Consider the following 20638-nt stretch of genomic DNA (forward strand, 5'->3'; position numbering starts at 1 on the left):
GCTATTTTAGTATATATAGTATCCAAATAAAATCAATATTGATTTTTTTACATAAAGAAGATCTCAACCACTCTTTTTCCTTTTCAACCACTCTTTTTGTCCTTTATAGATCACAAAGACGTCCAATGACGATCATTTGGACTTTGATGACTAGATATTTTTTCAACGTTTTTAAGTCGTTCATTTGGACATAAAAACCGTTGTAGTTCAACCTCTAGAGAGCTAGCTGATTTATATTTGTTATCGCCGGCTGTAGTGCTTGTTTACTATGCAAGTATAAAATTCTTAGGATTTTTAAACATTTTAAGAATTGAGCTAAATAATTGATGGCAATCATAGTTTTAAGTTTCAATAATTTTGTCTACAGGCTACTAACACTGATGCGCAGATACTTCATCGCATAAAACATACAAACACCGATGTTTGGATTGTCATTCAGTAAATAATTTACTTCTAGTCTAAAGCAATTACACACGTTTAGCTTTTCTGTGAGCTGCAAGCTAATATCATTTCTCAAAATACTTATTCCCGTAGCACATTCCGTCTATTTAATTCATGTGTCCAACAATTACGAAGTATAAGCTAGTGCACTGAAGAGTAGATGATCCTATTTCTATTGGATCGATTCTCATCTGAAGACAGGTACAATAAAGGACATCTGATACTACTATACATGATGGTTCTTTACAAGAAGTACTTAACTGTTAACTCACACACAATGGGGGCAAAATGAAAAATGAAAGTAAAAATTAGTACAATTGTAGTGTTTTACAGTTAGTTAGTTCGTTTTTAATCAAACAATTGTTCTTAGCTGAAGCAGAAGCAGCACAATCTGCATCGCTTCGTGTTTTTTCCACTGCTTTTCGACTAAACTATCACAATACTGCTTCATTTAAACTTGCTCGGCACAAATTCCACCGTCAGGTAATGGCTACGCAGAGCTAAAACACTCTTGTCGAGTGTGCTTGACAGGGTTTTTTCTCTCTCCCTCTCTCCACACCGTTACTTACTGACAGCATCTCACTGCAGGACACGTACACTTAACCGCGCACGAGAAGATGAAAATAACTTTGACGAAGTAAAATGGAATTAGTTGAAATAAGAAACCCCACTACAGCAGCTACAGCAATGAAAGAAGAGAAGAAGACAATGTGCCCGCTAAACCGAGAAGGTAGTTAATCTTGTCCCACGCCACAAAACTGGCAGAAGAGACGTTCCACACGAGATAAGAAACCAAATCGAGTGTGCGACCGAAAAGCTCGCTGCTCGGGATACGGGACGGCCAACACTGCGCAACAACTTACACGAGTGTGCTGGCGCTGCTGCAAATCTTAATTCAATATTGAACTATGCTGGCGCCAGCGGTTTTTGGCCCGAACACGCTCTCCCAAACATTCTTATCGCGCTGCCATTCGAAACCACCCACTGGAGTGTGTGCGTGGTAGGGAAGCAACGAGATGAAGTGTATTTTCACAACGCGCGTATGGTGTGTTTCGCCGAATAGAGAGGAAAGGGCAAAAGAAAATCGCCGAAGGAGGAGACCCCCGAACAACAAGTTTAGTGCGACTACTTTTACTCATTTTGCTCCAGGGGAGGGGTGGTTGGCAAGTGGATCACTGCTGCACGAACGTATCCCATCGGCATGCTCACACACCCGCTTAAACCCCCCCGGCTATACGTGGAGGATTATCCGGACATGAGAATATGGCAGCAACTGACACACGCAAACAAACAACTCTCCGCTACATAACTTTTCCTTCAGCATCACTTTATATAAGCGCTGCTCAATTGGTGGATACACTCGCAAAGAGGCCCAAACACACTCACGCACCCACACACACACAAGCAACAGTTCAAGGATTTCCAATCATCGGTCGGAGCATCGTCGCCACACAAATCGGATCCGCTACGACTCATTGACGGATCTGTGCGGGCAACGAGGCGAACAAAAAAAAACCCAGCAAAATGGTGACACACAAACACGCAACTGTTCCTCCACATCCGCCACACGGTGCGATTGTTTGTCTACCAAGATTGATGAGTCGCCCGACGACCGATGGGTGCCTCAGGTCACTCGGGAGGGGTGCGCTGTCATCAAACAAATTCACTGTCACGTACCATATGCGGCCGTACATTGTTTTCCGGCTTCGCAGTGGTCCACAGGCGCAGTCCTAGCAGCACTTTCCGTTTCAATTTTCATGTCCGCTGGTGCCTGGTGCCTCTATCTACTTGTTGGGCCATTTTGGCCAGGTTCCCGGCAAAATAAAGGGCCATTAAAATAAAAGTTAGATTATCACCAACCTGTAGCGGCGGCATCGGTTTGCTCCCCCGGAGTGTCAAAATGTTATGGCTCTTTGCAACCTTGAGAAGCGTGCGGTCTTTGAGCCTTTCTGTCCTTTGTGGGGGACGAGTGGTGGAAGAGGTAGAGAGTTCAGATTTATTTCGCTCACCACGCGCCAACTCTTCCCAGTCGACGGCCAACCGAAGCCCGAAACATTTGATTCTTTTATTGGTAAATTTTCATTAAAAATTCATTGCCTACTCGTTCGGGCGTCTTCGGGCATGGAAAAAAGGTAGCTTCAAAGTTGTGTTCCTTCCCCCTTTGCCGGCCGATGGTGGGACAGGTCCAACAAAAAGGCACACACTGTCTCCGTCGGCGACTGCTTTGGGTGGCGTTCGTCGAGTCATGCTCATAAAAACATAATCCTTTGTGTACACACAGAGACACACACACGGGCGCGCCCGCGGAGTGCCAAGGACAATGCGCGATGAGACGCACGGCACTGTCGCCCGTCACGGTCCGTACAGCAATACACACACCAACTCCCGGGGACGATCCGAAGACACAAAATCACATAAAATAAATATGGGGACGATGGGTTTTATTATATTGCCGCCGTCCAAAACGCGCTCGGATTGCGCTCCAGAAACGCGCAACACGCAGGAATGCGGCCAGTGACCGGGAAGGAGCGCAGCATTAGCGAGGCGGGGGAAATAGGGTAGCCGCCAGCCACGCGGCCACGGGGTTGAAGTGAAATATTCCAATTTTTATGGCGCTCAATTTTTCATATTTTTAATATATAGATATATTTCTTCGTCTCTCTAGCAATCATGCGAGCCAAATGTTTATGTGTGATTGCGCTCTGTGTGTGTGTGTGACATGGACACATTTGAAATATATGGCATCGAGGGAGATTAAATGACGCCATGGCGTGGCTTGCAAAATGCGCGCGCGTCCCCTTCCCCGGAAGCGTGGAGAAAGTTTTTCCCGCTGCTCCGGAAGGGAAAGGAAATCTTGCGCCGTGTTTGTCGAGCGGGAAATTCCGCCCAGAAGGATGTGTCACATTTTTGCTGCTTTCTTTGCGCCCTTCCGCTTGCTGCGTGGGGAGTCCCTCCCGTCCCGGGCAAGTAGATAGAAAACGGAGGGTGTGCTTCAGTGTGCTTTCCGAACGTCAAAAGCAGTGGTTGCAGCAGAAGGGATGAGCAGCGGATCGGGAGGAAAGTATAAAACGTGTTTTCCGATTCGAAAGCTCCACATCAAGCACACACACATACGCACACCCTCTCTCTCACACACACATACACGAAGAGAACAACCAACGAAAAACATAAAATAAAAACGGTCATCCAACCTTTTCCCAACATCGGGGAAGTAGGTACAAAACGAGGGCGACTCGCTGACGGCTTCCCTCTCCCTTCCCACCGGCGGTCTATTGCGGTGTCCTCGACGGTAAAGTAAAGTTTTCCAAACACGCCTCCAGGCGAGCGAGGGGGGTGTATCGAAAACGGGAAGTCGCTTTGTCACATTCGTAAGCAATTTTGACGTTGGCTTTCGGGCAGGGCCGTGTGCGTGTCGTTTTGCTTTTCTTTGTCCTTGCCTTGGCTCGTACTCCCGCGAGACGGTGTGTGTCACGTGGCCTTTGGACGTTGTTGCGCATACGGACGACGACGACGACGACCGGACGACGAGTGCCGGGGATAACTTCAAAGGGAGCAAATAAACAAAAAAATGCGATTGTACCCACACGCAGATACTGTTGCTTGCGGAGCGTGGTTGGCACGGGAGTACGGGAAGGTATTTGCAATTCATTAAAACATTACGAAACCTCTTAAACGCTTCTGCACTGTGCACAATTCCTCTTTTAAGGTATTACTGTTTTTCGTCGCTTTGGCGTTTTTAATGTTAGGCTGTGCGTTAAAAAGCATTACTACCTGTAAAAGCCTAATCAACCTAGTTTATTAAAAAGGTTTCTCAAATTTAATTGTAGAATTGTTAGAATATGTGATTATTTTCAAAAGCTCCCCATATGTTTATTGAGCGGGAAAATAATTGAGCTTTTTATAACTTTTTTTGCTTTCATTAATATGGTATCAAACAAGGTTTTTCCTTGTACAGGGAATCCCCAAGATTTATAAATTTGATCTTTGAATCATTGAGCATATTCTAGTGATTGGCACATCAATTGTCAAATGCAAAAAATGCGTTTTGGTCGAATTTCTTGATTCTTTCAAGAACGTACAACATTTTTAGCTTGAGTCAAAATGATATCAAATAATTGATTTCGTGACTTAAACCCATCACTTCACGCAAAATAACGCAAAAATTAGTGATATTTGAACTCAAAACCGTGAAGTTGGACTTCGCAATACGCAGAAATTCGACATACGCGGTTTCTTCTCGGTACGCATTAATAACGTTTCACTGCAACAACCTGCGTCCAGTGTTGCAAAATGTCACTGTCAATGTCATAAAAAAATCTGACTGAAACAAAATCTATATCAGTAAAATATCACTGAGATAGTCATGAGAAATTCCGGCTGAAACAAAATGATGTCAGCGTCACGAGCTCTGCTGTGACGATCGGAGGAGACAGTTGCTACGACCATCACTTAGTGCCATTGTTTGCAAACATCTCTTTGTCAGTCACTTGGTCGCGACATTTTCAGTCGGTGATCATCGCTATGGTCATGGGAGATATGCGGTGCTTGCGAGTGGTTCCAAGAAGCAAAATGAGAATGTTTTCTCGCTCTGTTTGACCCGACAGATACTCAACACAGACAGAGGGAGAAACCATACTCATTTTGCTTATATTCCAAGAATGTCGTGATTATCACCGACAAAAATGTCGTGATCAAGTATGTGACCAAGAGTTCGGTGCTAATCAAAATGTCACCAAGCGTGTGATTGATCCTCCAACTGCTTGAGTCTCGTCACTGATCATCTATCATCTCAGTAGTGTACGTGAGCTGATTTGAGCTTCGTTTCAGTCATAAGTGTTGATGGTTGAAACAGTGGCACAGTCCGAAAAAATCATGATTATGCTTGCGCCGGCATTAAGCTAAGCTTGTCAGTCAGCGTATCGCGTAGGACTCAAAAATTTGCATGTCGCGTTCGGCAAGTCATGACGCACTTTTATTGAGTATCAGCAATGAGCATCAAGCAACCACGGGTATGTTCATTGTTTTCGTTGGTTTATATCTCGTGATGCTCATGACATTTTGCAACACTGCCTGCGTCCTTCTAATAGGCTAATTGATGTATTCGTAACGTGTCATAGCGTCAGTCATGCGTATGAGGTTCATCCAACGTTTGAACTGAAGATAGATGTATTGATAACCCTTGTTTTAGACAGCTCTACCAGACTCAGATTTATACGATAAGTTGTGGTAAAAGTAGCATCCATCTTGAAACTATCGTAATTTTTAAAGTTCATGACAAAAAGGGTATTCTTACTTCATACATTTAAGATTTCGTGAATTCAAGCAATGTTATAATAAAATGCGCATACGGTGATTAAACGTAAATATAGAATTAAAAAAATATATGATATCTCATCCATCATCTTCGACGCTTCCTGGCAGAAACAGAGCTTAAGCTACTCTGGCCAATTTCCTAAAATAATATTATGTCAGGCGAAGCCGCTCCAGATAGCTTGAAGACAAGATAAATGTTAGTCAACCTGCTGGCTACCAGCTGCCACCTATATTAATTAAAATTGATGAAAAATATTCATCCCGCTGTTGGCTTGCTACTGCTACTACTGCTAGACCCAACAAAAGACACTACCTTACCATCACTAGCTTCCAGAGAGAAAAAACGAGAATCATAAACGAAAGACAGGGAAAAAATCGGCAACTAAAATTAATTTATTCCACCCCACCAAGCCGGAAAGCTTAATCGCCAACTGGGCTGCATGAAGAGCTTTTCCGCTTGAGCCGATTACTGAGAACCCGCGAAAAGATCCGTCCACCATCACCGGCGTTACACCCGTCCACCCCTGTTCGAGCGACCGACCCGTCGATGATGTGCCGTCTGCCCGGCACCCCTTCGAATATGAAAAAGCACGCGATGAGATGAGTGGAAAATTTTCATTTTCTCATTTGCCTGATGTGGAAACAGAAAAACAACAGCGAGGCTCAACGGCAAGCAGCACTCAGCAGTCTGTGTGTTTGTGTACAGAGTGAGAGAAAACAACCAACAACAAAGTTGCATTTTACATGCACCCGACATTCACTAACCTGCCGGAACCCCCCTCCCCCGAAACGCCTCGCCTTCTCGGCTGGCTGCGGGTTGGAGTAATCCAGCAAAACAGTGCGAAAGCGCTTGTACGCTTCGAGATAAGTCGGCACAATGGACGCCACCGTGGCGGCCCATTGTTGGCGAAGTAATTTATTCTCGCAGATGCATTTACGTACCGGCTCAACGCTTCCAGCACGATGCCATTGCTCATCGCTTGCGTATGGTGTGGCAAATGGCGAGGGGGGATCCGCGAGGACGCTGTACTGGATGGTGATGTGAAATTGGATTCAAAATCGATGCATTTTCATGGTCTCATGGTGCAGCCATGCTTGCCGCCTGCACGGTGCGATTGAGTCGGGTTCACCTCATTGAAAATCAATTATCAACGGTGCAAGAAGAGGAGAAAAGGGAACATTTGTGCAAAGTTATGCACGTCGACAAGCCGTCAATTGGTACTGGTTGAAGTAGTTTATTAGTTAGTTTTATTGCTGAATGCAATCAAACATTGGGGTACGCTTTATGCACAACCACAGTGCACATAAAAACGAATCAAGTAGAGTAAATAGTGGCGGAACTTTCAATGGTACAGATTTTTTTTAAATGGATTAAATGTGCCAAGAAGGTAAATTATTAAATATTTTTGCATACTGCATAAAAAATATATTCAGTTTATCTTCTTGGAAACAGTATTTTACTGTGTTGCACTCATAATGATGGTTTTATGTTCCTAAAGCGGAAATAGTTGAGCAATACTGAAAAAAACTGAATACGATTGGCATGCATCTGAGTTTACGTGTAATTGAGTAAGCTTGTGTTTGACGAGCAAAGTGAATATTTCTCACCTATTAATGATTGATAGCATTTATTAGTCATAACTAACTGATTGACTATTGTCCGTAAAAGAGTATCATAAAATAAGTTTAATTTGAATTTAAAATTTCCAAATTGACTCAGATGACGGTTTTTCGCCTTTTGCATAAAATGCTAAAATAAATTCATGTGACTGTAATATGACTGTTAACTTGAATAGTTTAAGAAAACCACCATTAAATAAAACAATCTGAGCTAAGATTGTTTTGTACAGCTTATTTTATGACTGTAGCGAATACTCCAGAAACATAAAGAACAAGGAACAATAGAATAACTACCTATAATGAGAAATGAGTACCAAAACAGAAACATTTTGAATAAAATTACGCTATTTATTGACAAATGCTCTGGGAATAAACATAAATGCTACGTAAATAAGTTAATACTGACTAAAGCGATGATAAAACAGGATTATGCTTTTGAAATTCCGCGCAATTCGGAAATATGCAATTGATTGTTTACGCAATGGTGGATTTTCAGTTGGTATTAATATAAAATAAATAAAATCAATTAAGGTAGTTTGCCAACCGTTGCACACCACGCAATTACTACACGCTGCTTGTAAATTGCTTTATTTCTAAGTATATACAAAACATTCCTGAAAGTTAATAATTTTCCTCAAATATTGACAATTTTTGCTGCATATTCTTTTACTTAACTTTTTGACAAAAACAAGAAAAATTTTATTCCAAAAATTTTTAACTTATGGCAAAAAGAAACACTTGTAACTTAGTCCACTGTTCAATAAATGGAACAAATAAAGAGTTTCGATATTATTTTACAGGATTTTACAAGTCATTATCAAATGTCAACAAAACAATTTCAGTAGCTTAAGATTCAAATTAGCTGTCAGAAATGTTGTTGTGCGTGCTCTAGTGCTCCTAGCTTTTTGCACAGAAATTCCTCATTTTTACAATAAGTGCGAAATATTTGATAAATATAACGCTTAAGCGCATAAAAGCATTGCTTTCAATAACATATTCAAAACTCGTGTTTGAATTTGCCAAACGATGCAAACAGTCTCTGAAAAAACAGCTTGAGCGTTTGAAAAATCATATTGCGCATGTGAAAAAGCATCGGTGGGATAAAACAACAACTTTTGATAGCTAAACTGAATCTTGAGCTACTGAAATTGTTTTGTTGCATTTGATTGTGGCTTGTACAAACCCTGTATTGCACAGACCAAAGCATCAAATTTTCTCCGTGGCATTAGTTTGATAGTGTTTTGTTTATCATTGACGTGCGGCAGCAGGGATAATTTTAATACTTATTTTGTGAAATTCCTGCTTGAACGAAGGACTGATGCAAACCTGAACATAAAAGACTTAAATTAGGTTAGGTTTAAAAATCAGTTTTTTTTAATTGTGTATCTTTTTCGAATTAAAATAAAATATACATACTATTTTTTAAACAATAAAGATGTCTCTATTAGCCACACATAACATGAATATTGTGGTTTTATCCAATTCAGATATATGATCAGATATATAAATTACCCTAGGATATGAAAAATAACAAAACAATTCCAAAGACTGCTGGTTGTGCATACTTACACTGAATTTATAAATTTAATCATGTTTGAGCACGCATGACTCATAATTTAAATGTTCAAAATCTAGTAGTAATATGCTACTACCTTTCTTAAGCTATACAGAAAAGCCGTCTTATCCGAATATAAAAAAGTACAACTACCTTTCAATAGGTATAAAAAGATCCACTTACTGCCAAACATCTCACCGGAGGAATGTTAAATCCTACACTTTTTCCCACCGAGCTTTTAAAGAGGTGCTTTTTTTGCATTATGGTCCATCATATTGCCGCCTGTGCCACTCGCACTTGACACAAGATTTATTTTGCCATCCACTTTCCCATGCTGGTGAGCTGTTGGTAAGCAAACGGAAAGGGGGAGGGGAGGGGATGGAAAACAGAACCAACACCGCTCAAAAGATGAACACAGTTCCTCTTTTGCCCATTGAAAGGCAGGCTAATCTTAGGTCACACTAGGGCCCACAACACACGCTAAGCATCGTTCGTGTGATGTGTGGAGCTGCCCGATGCCATAATGCTCACCGTCATCGCCCGCTACTGCTTACCACCACCATCTCCATAATAGATGTGTCGTTTTCGCATGTCTCTTCTCTGCGATTGACACATAGTACCCTTCCGGCAAGCGTGCGGCAGGCCGACAGGCCTGGCATGATTTCGGCGTCTTTGGTGAGCCGGGAAAAGCGTCATCTGCTCGTCGAGAGCATCGTGTAAAGGTGCGGAGGCGTGCCCCCCTTTCAACCCCCTTTGCTAGCATTTACCTACTCGGGGGAGAGAGGAGTGGGGATGATACACAATGCGCCAAGATGATGATACTTCATCGTTGAATGGATCGTTGCTGCTCTTTCGAAGGGGGAAGCGTACAGTTTGCGTCGGTGGGCGAGGATTGCGTTTGGCGCGCGGGGCATGATGTGTGTAATCTAGATTACATGAGATGCGCAACATCATATGCCACACCGAAGAAACCAACCTGTCCAAGTGGCGGCAGTGGTGAACATCATCTTCTACAGCCATAGGGAAGATGCCTTACCAAGCTGACAGCACCAAAAGATGGCACACTTTTCGTCAATAGAACTCACGCCATGGCGCGAAAGTGGCACATGAATAGGTGAGTGTAATCACGGGTTGGTATTGAAATATGATTCAATTTCTATTCAACGGGTGTACACAAAAGCGATGCAAGATGATTAAAACTTGTCTGTTTACCAACCGACCTCATCGCAGATGCACTTTATGTGGCAATGTGTGCAAATTCAATGTAAAGTGAACCACTAAACATGCTTTTTATGAAATGAAAATACATTAAAAACACTTTTATCAATTTAAAAATGACAAACAAAACAACAAACTTTCCATCAATTTACCCGATAACTTCCCCGGCACGGCAGCATGCACCGCGCGCCGCCCGCGGGTAATTAATTTATTATACTTTTATCTTTATTACTTCCCCGGGCCCATTGATCGCTTAATCAATATCAATTAAAAACCACAGTTCCGAAGCGAAACGAAAACTAGGGACCGGCTCCAAAAAACGGAGCGGAACAGTGGAAAGATAATGAAGCATACGCCGGCCTTCGGGGGGAGGGGTGCCGCCACTCATAATTAATTTCGCTGTAGCTGTAGTGTAGCGGAAAAAAGCTCGAGCCTGGTGCAAAATTGGCCCCAAATGTTTGGCCTGATTGGTGCGAAAGAAAGTAAGAAAAAGGCCAACGAGAACACCAAATCGATTTTCCCGAAAAACAGTCGGTACCAGCTCGGCCTGATGATCAAGCAAAACAAATTGACTACTTTCTACACGCACCCCGGGACTGGGTTGAACAAAAAACAACGCACACAAAAGGCTGCTGGCCCGTATAATGCGGGGGCCCACTTCGGCCGTCGATCAGGTTCCAAATCCGGTCCCATCGACGCCGGGCACTTCATCACCTAATCCGCGTTACGCTCTGTGCCAGGGGTGGATTTGAAAGAAAAAGGTGACACTAAGCTTCACTCTCGCTATCTCTCTCTCGCTCTCTTTTCGACCACTGCACTGCCGAGGGCGCGGGAGCTCGCCCGCAATCCCATAATTTTCACCCAATTTCACACCACCCTCTAATGACAATATTCAAATTTGCTTTGATGTAACGCACCCGCCAAAAGTGGTGGCCACCTCCCCCCGTTGGAATCTTTTCCGGTGGCCAGCTGGCAAACGAAGGCAACCCAGGCCAGTAAAAGCAACACACAAAAAACCGCCCAAAAAATGACGAAACTAAATGGTTTCAAAACAAAGACAAAAGGCGAGAAGGCTTAACGGGGCGGCGGAAACAAACAAATGCCAGCGGCAACGGGATCCTTATCCAACCGTATCGAAGCAGCTAAAGGCAAAGAGTGGATGGTTTTTGTTTTTCTTCTTTTTTTCTCTCTCAATCAGTTTTTCATGCCACTAGTCTCTGCTGCTGCTGCTGCCGCTAGTTAAAGGAAGCTTTCGCGTGCTTTTCCGTGCTTGATGGAGGCGCCTAGTGCCCTGTATCCGGATCCGCTTGAAGCCTTTAGCAAAAAGGCACTTTGCTGCCTTAAAGCAGAGCGAAGGCCCGATCCACCAAGCGGATGTCTGTGGATGTGTGCATGTGTGTGTGTGTGTGGGTGTTTGTACTACCGTTTGCTGCCCATTTCCTGGGCAAAAAAAAAGAACGTACGACGACATCGCTGGCTAAAATACACGCCGCGCTGCTGCCCCGTGTTGAAAGCGAGAGTTGGAAAATGAATATCGGCATCTCCCATGCGATACGGTCGTTTAAAATAATAAGTATGGAATGAAATAAAATTTACATTTCGTTTCGGGCTAGAGGCCCGTACGCCGCCGCCGTGCACATCAGCTCGCGGTCGACTCGCGCACGAAAACTGTCGTTCGTTTGCGATCGCGTAACGCTGCTACCGGGTGGGTGGGATAGCACGTTTCTTGCACACATATATTTTCTCAACCCACCACGATCTCCTCCTTTTGACTGGTAGCATCAATGTGCATTAGCATATCAGAGAGCATAGCATACGGCGCGCTGTTGCGGATTAAAAATCTGCCTTTATGAATGCAAACACTACCGCGGGCGCGTTACATGTGTTCAAAGTGGCACGAGAGCGGAATTTCCAGCGCTTCTGGCCGGGGCTGCTCTTTGATGCTCGGCGAACACATTACACGGTGTAGAATCGGTTGTGGGGATCGGGTTTAAGCTTTGGGCTGGAACGCACGATGTAGGAATTGTTGCGTTTGCATGCTTGAACACGATTTAAAGTAATATTTTCACTTCTAAAACAGCAATATATTTGTGAACAGTTGTTATCATTCGCTTGTTATTTTATTTCACACAAGACACTGAATAAAGTGTCCATTTATTTTAGTGAGCATTTAAAATTGCTCTTTTCCCACGAAACAAAAAAAGAAGCATGCCGCAAAACCTCATTAATTCGTCACAAAATATCAAAGAATTTGCTTTTACTGTGCTACGCCCCTTGCCGAACGGCACACAGTGGCTCTGCAGGCTCTGCCATCTCTTAGGCACCACACTTCACATTCACCTCGTTGTCATACTCCTTCCTCCACTTCGGGCTCGGTGATAAATTGCTCGTACGTGAGGGCTGTCACGCTTACTGCTGTTGTATTACCAGTCATTTCGAGAGCTGGGGCACGAAGCGAACGCATCCATATCCCGTGTGTCCCTTTATTGACACCGCAACAGCAGTGGCACGAAAGAAGAAAAAGGCACACTCACTCAAACGGTTGAAGGTTGTTACGGTGTGCCATGAAATGGGCAATGGGGGTGAAATTTCACTTGCCGAAGTGGTCAAAAACGCATTTACGCTCCAGCGCACGGAGAGACAGAACCTGGGACGCAGCGAACCCGCTACTACCACCACTACTACTAGTATGGAGTTTGTCGGCACGAGGTGGCAAAATAAATATTCATGAGCGTACAAATTGCGCTGTTCCCGCTGAACCGGTACCGGCGGTCGGTTCATAAACTGTGTGTTGGCTGACCGATCGAAAGCCATACACAACATTTGGGCTGCATAAACACATACCTGTCTGAAGGTTGAGCCCGCTTTGTTTGGCCTTCCTTCCTTCGGTGCTTCACTTGGTTAATCCTTAGTACTGCTGCGTTTGTTCACACTGCTACTAAAGCTGCCTAGTAGTATCTCGCATGAAGCTTCAGTAACGCTACGCGCTTGTCACACTTTACGCCACACACTCATAGAAACACAGTGTATCACTGCAAGCTACCGGTTTCAAGCCTAGTTGATAACAGCTTCCTTTGGGTTTCGCACATAGACACCAATTATCCATAGATTAGCTACCATACACACACAAAAGCACGCTCATACACGCACACACGAGGATGGGAATAGACACTAGAGCGTTGACGTTCACGACACAGACACACAGCAAAGGGCTAAGTTAGTTGAATAGACAGTATAAGCAATGCACCTACGCACATACGCACACGCACACACACTGGGAATAACACACTACACGCGCACAATGCACTTCTACGTTGGATTATCTTACTATACCGGCAACGCGGTCAATTCTGCAGGGGGGATGGAAAAATAACAAACAAAAATTAGCTTTTCAAGCAGTTTTGTTAACTGCTTCACATTCCTTTCAGTGTAACGGTGCATACGCTTAACAGAAAAATAAGTAACACCAAGTACACTAATAACAAGTAACACTAAGCAACGCAGCAACGGACCCGCAAAACTCGTGTCGCGTTCATGTAAATCGGTCAACTTGCTGCTCTATTATCTTCCCAACCAACGGGCTTCCCCTCGTAGATACGTACCCTGAGGGTTGCCGTGGAAGGGCGTAAAATTTGCATTACTGTGCACAGGTTGTGTGTATTGTCCTTCCCTTCTGTTGTTTGCAAGAAAATTGCACCGCTTGCTACGTTGCTTTCAATGCATTGTCACTGTATCCTGTGCCGTATATTGTGCCACATAACACAATCTGTGTAGCTAGGAGAGAAGGAGCTCTACCCGAACCCACCACAGCCGGGTTTTGCGGGGCTTTGTGCCACATGGCACTGTGTTCTGTGGCCACTCGTTGCGGCCTACAATGCTTTCACTTCCATCCACTTTCTTGCGGCAATTCTTCGAGCCCGCTCAAGCAGAAACTCGCCCTCCATCTGCCTCCTCCTCGCTTGGTTATCATCATCATCCCTTTATCCCGGGCCCCAAAACGAGCACACGCTGCCAACTACAACAATGCAACCCACGCCCGGAACAAGCGCGTCAACAAGCGGCACACAAGTGGAGCAGGCTCTTTTGTCTCCATGCCCCGCCTCTCCCCACACACACACATCCGTGGCATTGTTTTGTCTTTGCATTGCATTGGCGCTTCCGGTGCTTTCGTTTCGCATTTACCGCACCGTTCTCTTTTTGGTCGCTTTGAACGCTTTCTTCACTATTGTCGTTGGGTGATTTGGCAGGCACACATACACACACACACACACCCACAAAACAGTTGCCAGAAATTAAGCCACTCACTTAGATCGTAAAGGCAGAAATGACAGCCACTGTCACTGACAGGAGGTAATTGTTTCAGCTGCGGGTTGGAAGATCCTGCAGTGAAGGACGCAACTGTAATTGAGGTTATTGTTGAACCAGTGTAATCTTAACTTCTGGAAGATCTATATTTCGTTTTGGGGTGTCTTCTGTTCGCATATGTTTCAGAGTAATACACAAACATATTCACCCACTCACACACACATACACACACACACACACACACACACACACACACACACACACACACACACATAAATCCCAACATCTGATTATGACCACACCAATTACTTCCGGGAATGTAACATCAGTGGGAGACCATTTCAGCAGAGTTCAGAAGATATTTGTCCGCCTTAAACTATCGCACACACACATACACCCTGTACATACATCCACACACGGAAACGGGAGCCCCTCAGCTCCTGGCACTGTGATGGGCACCTCTCCGAAAGCTTGCACGGTTGCCTCAAGCCCGATCAACAGAGTGTCTCCAGGCCCTAGTTTCGGCAAAACCTCCAAGTTGACGAAGTGACAAAGTCCCGCACGGAGAGACTGACACAACTGACTCACCACACCAGCCAACTGGTACTGGTCGAACCGACACCGACTGCTGCGACTATCGCCATGGCAACCGACAGCGATTACCGATTGCCACACATATACGCACGGCCTACGCACACCGAGACAGTGATCGTTCACGCTCCTCTTCCGCTTTGAAGCGATGCCTTGCAAGTTGAGATTTGCATTCCCAAAGCCACTCCAATCACTCTGTTGTGCGTTTCGCAACGAAACTGTGTGTATGGGCAGTTTGACGCTCGCTCTCTCTTCGTTTGTGTGTGTGTGTGTGTTTGTGGATCATTCTGCATCGGGTTTCCGGTTTTCCCGAACTTCACAAGCTCTCGCTCTCTCCACATCCTGTGTGCCGTATGTGTCCGTGGCTTCTCTCGGGTGGTTCTCTCGTGTGCTTATGCTTCTTCTACCAGCGTGTGCGTGTCTGCGTTCGGGCTGCTGTCATCCCGACAACATCCGGCATCGCTTATCTCCCCGTCTCCTGAAATTCTTATCACTTCAGGCTCGAAAAGCGGGAGTAATCGGTACTCGGCCCAAAAGTAGAGATACCTGCTTCGGGAGCGAACCGGAACATATGGTGTGCTCACGCCAATAAGGCAGGGGCAGCCACACCGATCAGCAGTCTCCCATATATCCGTTCGCACAATGGGGTCCGTGCTTGCACGAGAGCATTGAATATGCACGCACTCGGCCGTACAGGTGGGGCGTCGGTCCAAAACACAAATCCACCTTCCGTGCCGAAAAAGTCACGCATACTCTCTTAAAATTATGCACGAAATGCTATTTGGAACTTGAGTTTCGCGTTAGACAGAACAAATAGATTCACAAAACCCACTTCTGGAGCTGGCTGGAAGAGTCTTTTTGGAGCACAACCTCTAAACGAAGCTTTCGAGGTCGTCTCCATCCGAAACTGTGACATAATGTGGCAACGCGTCGGAAACCTCCACGCAGGCAGGCTTGGCAGACGACGGTGCTGCAACACGTAGTTCCGTCCATTTCCGGAGGTGTGTGCGCGACCTTTTCCAAACCCACACAGACACACGGACCGTGTAGCGCAAGGACGCTGGGAAACACAAGGAACACACACCGAACCCCACCCCCGAGACCGACGGGACGGGAGGTTTTCTTTTTATTTATTTCCGCCCCAGTCTCAGGCCCAGCCAGTGAGGGCGACTGGGTTCGTAATTCGTTGCGACGCGAAATTGATTGGCTTGGCACAGGTTGCTTTCGAGCACTGCGAAAACAATAAAAGGACACTCACACACACACAACAACCAAACAGTGGGTGCCGTTGTTGATAGCAAGGATCCTCGGCCTTGTGTGCCTACGACGAAACAATCACACCCTGTGGTGGTGGGTGTTTCGCTCTTGCTCACTCTTTTGTCGTCCCGTTCCGACACTTCCGTTCCGTAGTACGTCTATTTCGCACACTTTTCGGCACACATACACACGCCCTTGGATAGTAATCGAATGAGCAGAGTAGGCGACTACTTCTTCGGCCTTCCTGTCGTCGTCTGTCTTCTTATCGGGACAGCTTGTATTGGGAAGCTTTTGCTAGGTGGGCGAACCTTATCAGGCGTCATTTTTGTGTGTGCTGCTGCTAGTAAAGGATTGTCGAAGGCTTAAACAGAGAGCCATAGAGAGGGAGTTAGAGAGAGCGAGCACAAAGAGACGGAGAGAGAGAGAGAGTGAGCCTCGAATACAGTGCGAAACAACGAACGGAAAACTTTTAAGTTAATTAACAACGGGAAAAAAGAATTGATTTATTCGCAGCGTAAGCACACGGTCACGCAACCGGGAGCATCCACCGAGGCAGTCGGAGTCATTTTGGACACTATTTTAGTTCAGTATATGGATGGGTGGTGGTGGTGGAACTGGGGAGGGAATGCTTACAGGGTGCTCTTATCCTCTTTTGCACCACTTCATAGTCAAATTTCTGGTTTCGGGTTCCGGTTTCGTACGAGTTCTTCCGAGTTGTTACAGCTCAGCTGTGTTTCAATGATGTTGTCTTGCTGATTTCTTTCCACCAGAAAACTTTGAGTAACTTTTGGGCGTGCGTGTATCCATTTTGTCCTTCTTCTAGCTTTTGTTCATTTCACTGCTGCACAAGGTACACACATTCTCCCTTCGTGGATTTACTGTTTTGGACGCAAGCCATTAGGCTAAAACCGCCTTTGGGAAAACATACCGACAGGCACACGCACTGACACAATGATGGTAGGATCAACCCATAAAAAAATTGAACTTGACCAAACCAACTCCTACCGTGATGAGGGACACAAAGTGGGAAGGGACCAGAATGGTTGATGACGCTGCTAGTGTTGGGGTTGGGTTGCAGAGGACAAAACAGAGATGACAGAGATTGACCGATAGGCGAATGGGTGGCCTTGCGAAACGCGGTACGCGGCACATACGACCGGTGGGAAAACTGACTGAAGACTGAAGGTGGAAGCTTTTCCGACCAGCAGCAACCGCTTGGCCGACGAGTGTAGCAGCCGCCTGCAACGGCACCATACTACTACACCCTTCGATCTCTCTCTCTCTCTCTTTCTCTTCGTACGCGCGCGGGTGGTGTTACTCCCTTCGCGCTCTCATGCTCGCACAGTCGTGGGAGTATTGCGTGTCCTTCGGAGCCGCGAAACACAGGCAGGCGCTTTCGGTGTGTGCTCTCTTGTGATGCGCTCTCGCAGACAGTCAGCTAGGGCACGAGTGGAGTGACAACGGGAAGCAAGCTACTGCCGTGTAACCGGTGTGAGGGTGTGTTTGTGTGAGGATCCATACCGGAGCCAATCTTAGGGCGAGCTTCGCGGAATCTTTCGTTGTATTTCGGGAGAGCGGCAAACAACCGTTTCTTGCGCACGGCCATCCACTAGGAAAGTTGTTGTCTAGCGTAGCGTCTTGGTGGTTAGGGCTCGAAACCGAGAATGGGAATTTAGTACATTGGCCGACTTTTAGTACATTCCCGTTTGAATGGTGTTATATTGTTCACTAATGCACTAAGAAGGAGTCTTAATTGGGTCAGTAGTTTTTATGTGTCTTTGATTGGTAGATTTTTTCGAAATGTGAATATAATAATGGGTTTTTAATGTATTTAAGTAATAACAAATATTTTCCTTTTTTACAAAATGGCTTCCATCTCATTTGGCATTTACCGTCGTGTATTGCATATTTGTCAAAGCTAGTAAGGTTTTTTTTAATATTATTAGGATTAGTTTAATTATGAAATTAGTCAATATTGCGCAATAAAGATTCAAAGTTAATCATGAGAATTCAACCATTTGGAAATGAAATTAACACTTGCGACTCCGAGTTTAAAATAATAGATGATTTTTTGTACGTAATAAAATTTCTTGTAAGTTGAAAACATGTTCTAAAATATTCTCTATTATGAATCTGAATGAATCTCTATCTATGATCTCTCCGAAATTCTGACTCACAGCAATTAAGAATTTTCACCCTTCCAGTAGGAATCTCATACAGATTGACAAACCTCGTCTATTTGCACAAGTTGGGCAAATTCTTCGCAACACAAAACTGTTCTACTGTTATATTGTTACCTTCCAACGCCACGCTTCCAATGAAATAGAGACACACTAACTTGAGTTGGGGCAAGACTCCCCCCTCCTCCTCGCCCCCAATAGGGCACTCGGTTGTCATTGAAGAAACCGAACCGACGACATGGTCACCGTAATGCGCGCGAACCGTTGCGCAAGGTACAGGTTCTGCTCTCGCTTGCGATGCGTGTCAAAAACACGGGATACCATCCCTTACCGGCCCTTACCCAACACAGGTCTGGGGCAATGGGTCAGGTTTGTGTTTTGTCTCTCTCAATCTGCATCTGAAAGGTTGTCCATGTGGGTGAGTATTGGTATTGGTGAGCTTTCAGGGCTTTGAGCACGCCGTTTTAGGAGGATTGTTTATGCACCCGTACTGCTTGAATAGATTGGGGCAGTAGAAAAAGCATAATTTCCAAAAATGATGCAAAAACATTTTGTAGTTTAAAATAATTTAACTTTTTCATATTATTGCAAAAGAATAATTTGAGTTTTAATTGAACATGGACCATGTCTTATGTTTTAATATGTTGCTGGATTCAATTCGAGATTTCTTGTGATATTAAACTAAGGTAATTGCTGCTAATACCATGAGGATAAATGAAGAATAAATCTTAACACACATCTCACTAACGTAAAAAAAGCTGCTGATGATAATGGTTTAAGTATAAATCAACAGGTTGACGAACCTGAAGCTATACTGCGCCTAAATGTATACAACGAGGCATACGGTGGAGGCAGTGTTGCGTGCCAATTTTCATTCTCTAGCTTTTCCCTATTCACTCATGCTACACAACTTTCTCCGTAAGGTTCGTGCTTCAACATACTCTAAATTAATGTATAAAAAAACGTGACCTATAATTATCTGCGAACACCAATGGTTGAGAATAGGTATCAAGAACCTAAGGTAAAATACTGCTAGAAACATGTGTTAATATACTAAATATTGCAAAATAATTGTTATTTCTTTGTTTATGATATCGTTGAAATACGATTAACAATAAAAAAGATTTGAAATAAATTGTAAAATTCATTTAATTAACAGCCTCTTATCAGCTAAACCTCCAGGTGAGGTTTAAATCACATCCATGCTCGTTTTAGCACTACCGCAATTATTTCATTAAATATAAGTTTAGGCAACGATTAAACAACTAAAACTGGAAACTTGCATTAATTTACGCCTAACAATTAGGCAAATGTACGTGAAATATTTTCTTTCTTTGCATTCCACCTTTACTTTTTATTGAGGTTCAATGTAACAGTAAACGCAATTAGAACGATTTAGCGCGTATACTGTAAAACTTTAAAATGTAATACAGGTAGTCCCCAAAGATGATAATACACCTAAACACTTGTGCAATGGTGACCTTTGCTGGTGATTGCTCGAAAAGTTTAAGATATTAAAATATTAAAAGCGCACTATCAGTGAAAATTCTTGGTTAAAAATCAGTTAAATGAATTTGGGATGATTTTCTCCAGATTAAAATATCATTTTTATCTATCTTTGCTTCATTTTGTGGTGTTTTTAATATTTAAAAGTTTCCGACATTACTCCAAGATTTTGATGAAAGTAGTTATCAGTTTTATTGTTAAAAATTATCAACTTCTTTCTAACGCATGCGAGGCGTTCACTCTTCCAGTAGGAATCTCGCACAGATTGACAAGCCTCGTCTGTTTGCACAAGTTGTGCGAAGTCTTCGCAACGTGTAGTGAAGTTGTGTGAAGAGAGTAAATGTACACAGAGCTACCGATTCACGAAGATACGAACACTTCGAAGATACGTAATGCAAGATGTCTTTTATTGAATACTTTTACAACACAATATCTACAGCACGTATCAACACTTGAAAATCGAACAATCGATTTGTAGCGAATATATTCAACGAAAAGCTTATGGTTTATTGTTAATGAACTCGGTGATCAGGTTTGCCGCCAATCCTAACCAGTAGCGCCCCGTCTCGGTAGCTTGCAGTGCGGCAATTTTGACTGGATCGTACGGACTCGGCTTTTCACTTGCAGATGCACTCATCTCCATCGGTTCATT

At 44.1% G+C, this 20638-nt stretch overlaps 1 protein-coding gene across 3 annotated transcripts in view; it reads right to left on the minus strand.

Annotated features, from left to right (window-relative positions):
* The window catches only part of LOC120905096, a 188564-nt gene extending 171083 nt beyond the window's left edge, over positions 1–17481 (minus strand). For 2 of the 3 annotated variants that reach the window (XM_040315797.1, XM_040315795.1), the window contains exons 1-2: positions 17306–17481; positions 12992–13497 (exon numbers count right to left, since the gene is read on the minus strand). The gene's annotated coding sequence lies outside the window, so the exon portion shown is untranslated. Of the gene's footprint in view, positions 1–12991; positions 13498–14860; positions 15034–17305 lie in introns of those variants that run through there. The other variant, XM_040315796.1, reaches the window with a different exon arrangement.
* Positions 17482–20638: the final 3157 nt, after the last annotated feature.

The sequence above is a fragment of the Anopheles arabiensis genome, chromosome 3 (genome assembly GCF_016920715.1).
Source record: "Anopheles arabiensis isolate DONGOLA chromosome 3, AaraD3, whole genome shotgun sequence".
Classification (NCBI taxonomy): Eukaryota; Metazoa; Arthropoda; class Insecta; order Diptera; family Culicidae; genus Anopheles; species Anopheles arabiensis.